Raw genomic sequence first — 6,593 nt, forward strand, 5'->3', positions numbered from 1 at the left:
ACTACTACAGTCACAGTTTTCCCCTTTCCCTTGTAAAGTGGATTATATAGGCACTCCTCCAGTCCTCCGGCACTCTACCCTCTTTTAAACAAACATTAAATAACCTCACCAGCCAGTCCACCATAACTGTACCTCCTTTCTTCAGACATTCTGCATGGCATCCATCCAGGACCAGGTACCTTACCTGCTCTCATCATCTTAACAGCTGCTTTCACTTCATCCTTCCCTATTTCTCCTCCATTTTCCTCACTCATCACTCTCATTTTCTTAGCGCTTCCCACTGCAACTCCCTTTCCCTGCCTATGCTCCTTCACATTTAGCAACTCCCAAAAATACTCTGCCCACCTTCCTCTCACTGCCTTCTCTTCCATTATCATCTCTCCATCTGCACCTTTTACCTTTTCTTCTCTACTTGATTTGCCTCCTCTTCCTCTTTTAATTTCCTTCCAAAACATCTTTTTATTGCTTTCAAAATTTTCTGTCATACTCTTTCCCCACTTCACATCTGCTCTCCTCTTTGCTTCCTTTATCTTATGCTTAACTTCCCTTCTCTTTACTTTGTACCTCTCATACGATTCCCTCGTCCTAATTTGTAGCCAATCTATGAATGCCTGCTTCATCTCTTCTACACCTTTCTTTGCATCCTCATCCCACCACTCACTACCCTTCCTTCTATTTCCTCCTGCCCTCCTTGTTCCACACACCATCTTTGCACACCTTATGGCTCCCTCCTTGAACCATCCCCATTCCTCCTCCACTCCTAGTTCTACTCTATCCTTTACTCCCTCCCACTCCTCCTTCAGCTTCTTCTTATACTTATTCTCCTTCCCCCCCCCATTTAAGCAGTTCACTCTAAGTACCTCCCTACCTTCTGCCCTTTTCCTCTTTCTCCACCCTCAAATTACTTTCCACCAGAAAGTGATCTGATATTCCTCCACTCTCTCCCCTTAGAACATGTACATCCTTAACTCTTCCTACCATACTCCTGGTCACCACTATATAGTCCATTAATGCTCTATCTGCCACCCTTCCATCCACCACCCTCTCCCATGTGTACTTATGCTTGACTTTCTTCCTACACACTGTATTTGCTATCATCAACTCTCAAGACACATCTCCATCAATTCTCCACTATGATTTTACCTGGAACTCCATACTTCCCAATCACTCCATCTATTGGTTCATTTCATACCCTAGCATTAAGGTCTCCCAATACAACTACATTGACATTTCTCCCTAATCCCTCTATGTACTCATTTATATCTATCCAAAAGGCCTCCCTTTCCTCTATGCTCCTCTCACTGCCAGGTCCATACGCATTTACAAAAACCCACATCTCCCTCCCCAGCTTCACCTTCATCTCCACATGAGCCTTGATGAAACCTCCTTCCACTCCACTACCCGCTTACTTATCTCTTCACTTACTAGTATAGCCACCCCTTCTCTCCCTCGTCCCCTCTTCACTCCTGAGTACCTCCCAGCTACACTCCCAAACTCACAGATGCCCTTTCCTTTCATTTTAGTTTCACTCAAAGCAAGCACATCCATCTTTCTTCTCACAAACATACTGCCTATCTCTTCCCTTTTACTCTCATCTGTACCACATCCACACACATTAAAAGACCCAAACCTTAGGGTACTGGTTGGAAAACTCCCAGACCCTCTTATGCCTTTACTTCTTTTTTTACGAATATCCCCTTTTGGGGCTACAGGTAGTAGGATGACTCCTAATCCCGTCCCCCGTCCCGTTTTTTGTCGCTTTTTACGACTCAAGTGGAAAGACTTGGTGGTAGCATTCTCTTCCCCCACCACATGGTCGGCAAAAAAAGGAAATGAATGTTCAGAGAAATGGTACAGGACAGTAACAAGGGGTTGGGGGACAGCATAACGGAGCGACAGTCGTAGTATAAAATTGTCATGATTTCTCTATGAACAGAGTTTTCCTCTATCACAGACAAAATTATGTGTGGCTCTGGTCCATAGGGGTGGCCCATATAGACCCCAAAGTATGAACTGCATGCTACTTTGCCACAATAACATGCAGCCAATACCCCAGACGGGGTATTGGCTGGTAATATTGTAATACTTTATATTGATATCAACCAGCTACAAGCAATTCAAACTGTTCAACAAGATTGTAGATATATCCTGAACCAGCAGTATGGCTATATTTTACATAATGATAACACTATAAACATTTTTGTATTGGGGTGTGCAAGCACCCCATGTGACTAACGCAGGATTAAGTTTGATACAAAATTTGATGGCATAATATTGCTTCACAATTCCCTGCATCATGTGAAGTGTTGACAGACCAGCAAACCAGATCAAAATGGTTACACAAAATACACCACTGCACTCAAACCTGAAACATAGAAAGGTGCCAATTAGTCATTTTATAGACATGTATGTGTACTTCACAATGAAGTAGCTTCTTCATCGAATAATATTTATACATACATATACCAAGGCTTTTTCCCCCTTACAAGGGAGGTAGCCAAAAAGGAAAAGGCATAAAATAATTCCCACCCATTCCATCCCTGAATACACTCCACACCCCCTCCACCCTCCCTCTTATCTTAGCACCTCCTGGATGACGGGTCATCCCTGCACCTTGTCCACTGCCCGAGGTCAGAAGCAGTGTCGCAAAGACACAGCACATCCACAGCAAGGCCGCTTCATTAAATTGGTGACCCCCCCTCTCCGTCCCCCCATGCACAAATGGAGAAGACGGGGAGAAATCCCTTTGGGCTGCATCAAATTTGCTCACACATACTACCTCTCCCCCCATCCCCCCACCCATTCCACCTCATGCATCACATCATCCATATACAACCATTCTCCATTCACCCCTGTCTTCTGTCCTCTCCCGTCCTTCCTCAACAGACATTCCCCTCTTCCCCAAAGCCCCATTCACCCCATCCATCCACCTCATCCTAGGACGTCCCTTCATGAACACTCCCTCCACATCTGCCTTCCATACTTTTTTTACTAGTCTTTCTTCACTCATTCTTTCCATGTGTCCAAACCATCCTAAAACTCTTTCATCAACCCTATCTCCCAACTTCCTTTCCATCCCCGTTCTCCTCCTCACCTCCTCATTTCTCACCCTATCTAGCCTAGTAACCCCCATCATACTTCTCAGACACCTCATCTCAAACACATTCAAACTCCTTCTCTCTTATGTTCCATGTTTCTGCCCCATACAGTGCTGTTGGCACAATCACTCCTTCATACAGTCTCCTCTTAGCATCCATTCCCAAATGTCTATTCCTCATTACACTCTTCAATCCACCAAGGCATTTACTGGCTTCTCTCAATCTACATTCTACCTCCACCTTCACTCCACCTTTTCCTGCCACATTTGCACCCAAGTATCTAAAACTATCTACTTCCTCCAGTCGCTCTCCCTTAATGCTTACTTCCAGTCTACTGCCACTTTCACCCCTTGTACATCTCATTACCTTACTTTTACCCACATTTATCTTCAGCTTTCTTCTATCACATACTCTCCCAAACTCTGCCACCAACTTCCTCAATCCGTCCTCCGATCCGGCCACAAGCGCAGTGTCGTCAGCAAACAACAGCTGGCTTACCTCCCATTTTTCTCAATTTTCTTTAACCATCTCCAATCCCTGACCCACCACCCTTGCATTCACCTCTCGCACTACCCCATCCATGTATAAGTTGAACAGCCAGGGCGACATAACGCATCCTTGACGAAGTCCAACCTTTACCTCGAACCACTCACTCTCTCCATTTCTAATCCTGACACAAGCTTTACTACTCTCATAAAAACTCTTGACAGCTCCTAGAAGCTTTCCTCCTATCCCATGTCTGCATAACCTCCCACAGTGCCTTTGTGTCTACCCTATCGTAAGCCTTTTCCAGATCCATAAAGCCCAAAAAACATCCTTCCCCTTTCCTATAGCTTTCTCACATATCTGTCTTACCACAAAGATCTGATCTACACAACCTCTACCCGTCCTAAATCCACACTGTTCCTCACCAATTACTCCCTCTGTTCCTCTCCTAATCCTCTCAATCAAGATCCTCCCATAAGCCTTCCCAACAACACTTAACAAACTAATCCCTCTGAAACTACTACATTCACACTTGTCCCCCTTTCCCTTGTAAAGTGGAACTATACAGGCACTCCTCCAGTCCTCCGGCACTCTTCCCTCTCTCCAGCAAACATTAAATAACCTCACCAACCAGTCCACCATCACTGTACCTCCTTTTCTTAGACATTCTGCATGGCATCCATCCAGACCAGGTGCCTTACTTGCTTTCATCATCTTAACAACTGCACTTCACTTCATCCTTCCTTATTTCTCCTCCATTTTCCTCACTCATCACGGTCATTTTCTTAGCATTTCCCACTGCAACTATCTTTCCCTCCCTATCCTCCTTCACATTTAGCAACTCCCTAAAATATTCTGCCCATCTTCCCCCTATTGCCTTCTCTTCCATTATCATCTCTCCATCTGCACCTTTTACCTTTTCTTCTCTACTTGATTCGCCTCCTCTTCCTCTCTTAATTTCTTTCCAGAACATCTTTTTATTACTTTCAAAATTTTCTGTCATACTCTTACCCCACTTCACATCTACTCTCCTCTTTGCCTCCTTTACCTTTTGCTTTACTTCTCTTTTCTTTTCTTTGTACCTCTCATATGACTCTCTCGTCCTATTTTGTAACCAATCTGTGAAATCTCGCTTCTCTTCTACAACCTTCTTCATTTCCTCATCCCACCATTCACTACCCTTCCTTCCATTTCCTCCTGTCCTTCTTGTTCCACACACCATCCTTGCACACTTTGTGACCCCCTCCTTGAACCATCCCCATTCCTCCTTCACACCTAGCTCCACTCTATCCTTTACTCCCTCCCACTCCTCCTTCAGCTTCTTCTTGTACTTCTCCTTTTCCTTTTAATTTAAAGAGTTCACTCTAAGCACCTCCCTACCTTTTGTCCTTTTCCTCTTTCTCCACCAAAAAATGATCTGATATTCCCCCACCCTCTCCCCTTAGCACATGTACATCCATAACTCTTCCTATCATAATCCTATCTACCACTACATAATCCATCAACACTCTATCTACCACCCTTCCCTCCACCATCCTCTCCCATGTGTACTTATGCTTGACTTTCTTCCGAAACACTGTATTTGCTATCATCAACTCTCTAGACACATTTCCACCACCAACTCTCCACTACGATTCTTTCCTGGAACTCCACATTTCCCAACCACTCCATCAATTAGACCATTTCCTACCCTAGCATTAAGGTCTTCCAGTACTATTACATTGACATTTCTCCCTAAATCCTCTATGCACTCATTTAAATCTATCCAAAAGGCCTCCCTTTCTTCTACACTCTTCTCACTGCCAGGCCCATATGCACTTACAAAGACCCACATCCCCTTTTCCAGTTTCACCTTCATCCACATTATCCTTGAGGAAACCTCCTTCCACTCCACTACACGTTTACCTATCTCTTTACTTACTAGAATAGCCACTCCTTCCCTCCCTCGCCCTCTCTTCACTCCTGATAACCTCCCACTTACAGTCCCAAACTTACACTCGCCCTTCCCTTAGTTTCACTCAAAGCCAATACATCCATCTTTCTTCTCACAAACACACTACATATCTCCTCCCTTTTACTCTCATCTGTACCACATCCACGCACATTAAAAGACCCAAACCTTAGGGTGCTGGTTCGAAAATTTCCAGACCCTCTTATGCCTTTACTTTTTCGTTTAGGAATGTTCCCTGTGGGGCTACAAGGAGAAGGATGTCTAGTCCCAATCACCGTCCCTTTCTTCTCGCCTCTTACGATCCAAGTGGAATTACTTTGTGGCAGTATTCTTTTCCCCCATCACAGGGAATTCCCCCACCACAGGAAATGAATACTCAGAGAAATGGTACAGGACAGCAGCAAGGGGTTGGGGCCCATATGCACTTACCTTATTATATATATATAATATAATATATATATAAATATATATATACATATATATATATATATATATATATATATATATATATATATATATATTAAGCATACAAAAGGCTTGAAAAGCTTTCCGATGCATACTGTGCAAACACCACTGAAATTCCGTGTCATTCTCACATTGAATTCGCCGATTGTTGCGACTTCGGTGACAGAGTAGTGCTGACCCTCATTAATGTCGAGTGGATAGGTCGCACCCCTGATTTTGGCTAAATATTTAGTTAAAAAAAAAAAAAAAAAAAGTGCGACCTGTACGCGAGTATATACGTTAATCTCCGATCCGGATTTTGGCTCAATTGAGCCTTCTTCAGGGAGTGTGTCTAGTGTCAACTAAGAGCGGTATTTGGCCACGTGAAGTTATTAGACTGGGGGAGAACACATGATAGTTTGAAAAATGTCCATAAATGATCTTTTCAGGCTTCTGGCCTACCCTGTGTTCTCATACTGGGTAGCGCTAATAAATCAAGTGCTTGTATATTCAAATTAGGGTTTTTATCCTTAACCCATTCAACTCCGATGACAAGATGTCTTGTCATTTGGTCAAATAAAACAAAAAATCATAATAAAACAACAAAATGTTTG

This window comes from Oratosquilla oratoria, chromosome 12 (assembly GCF_046742065.1).
Source record: "Oratosquilla oratoria isolate Oo_2021 chromosome 12, ASM4674206v1, whole genome shotgun sequence".
Lineage (NCBI taxonomy): Eukaryota > Metazoa > Arthropoda > Malacostraca > Stomatopoda > Squillidae > Oratosquilla > Oratosquilla oratoria.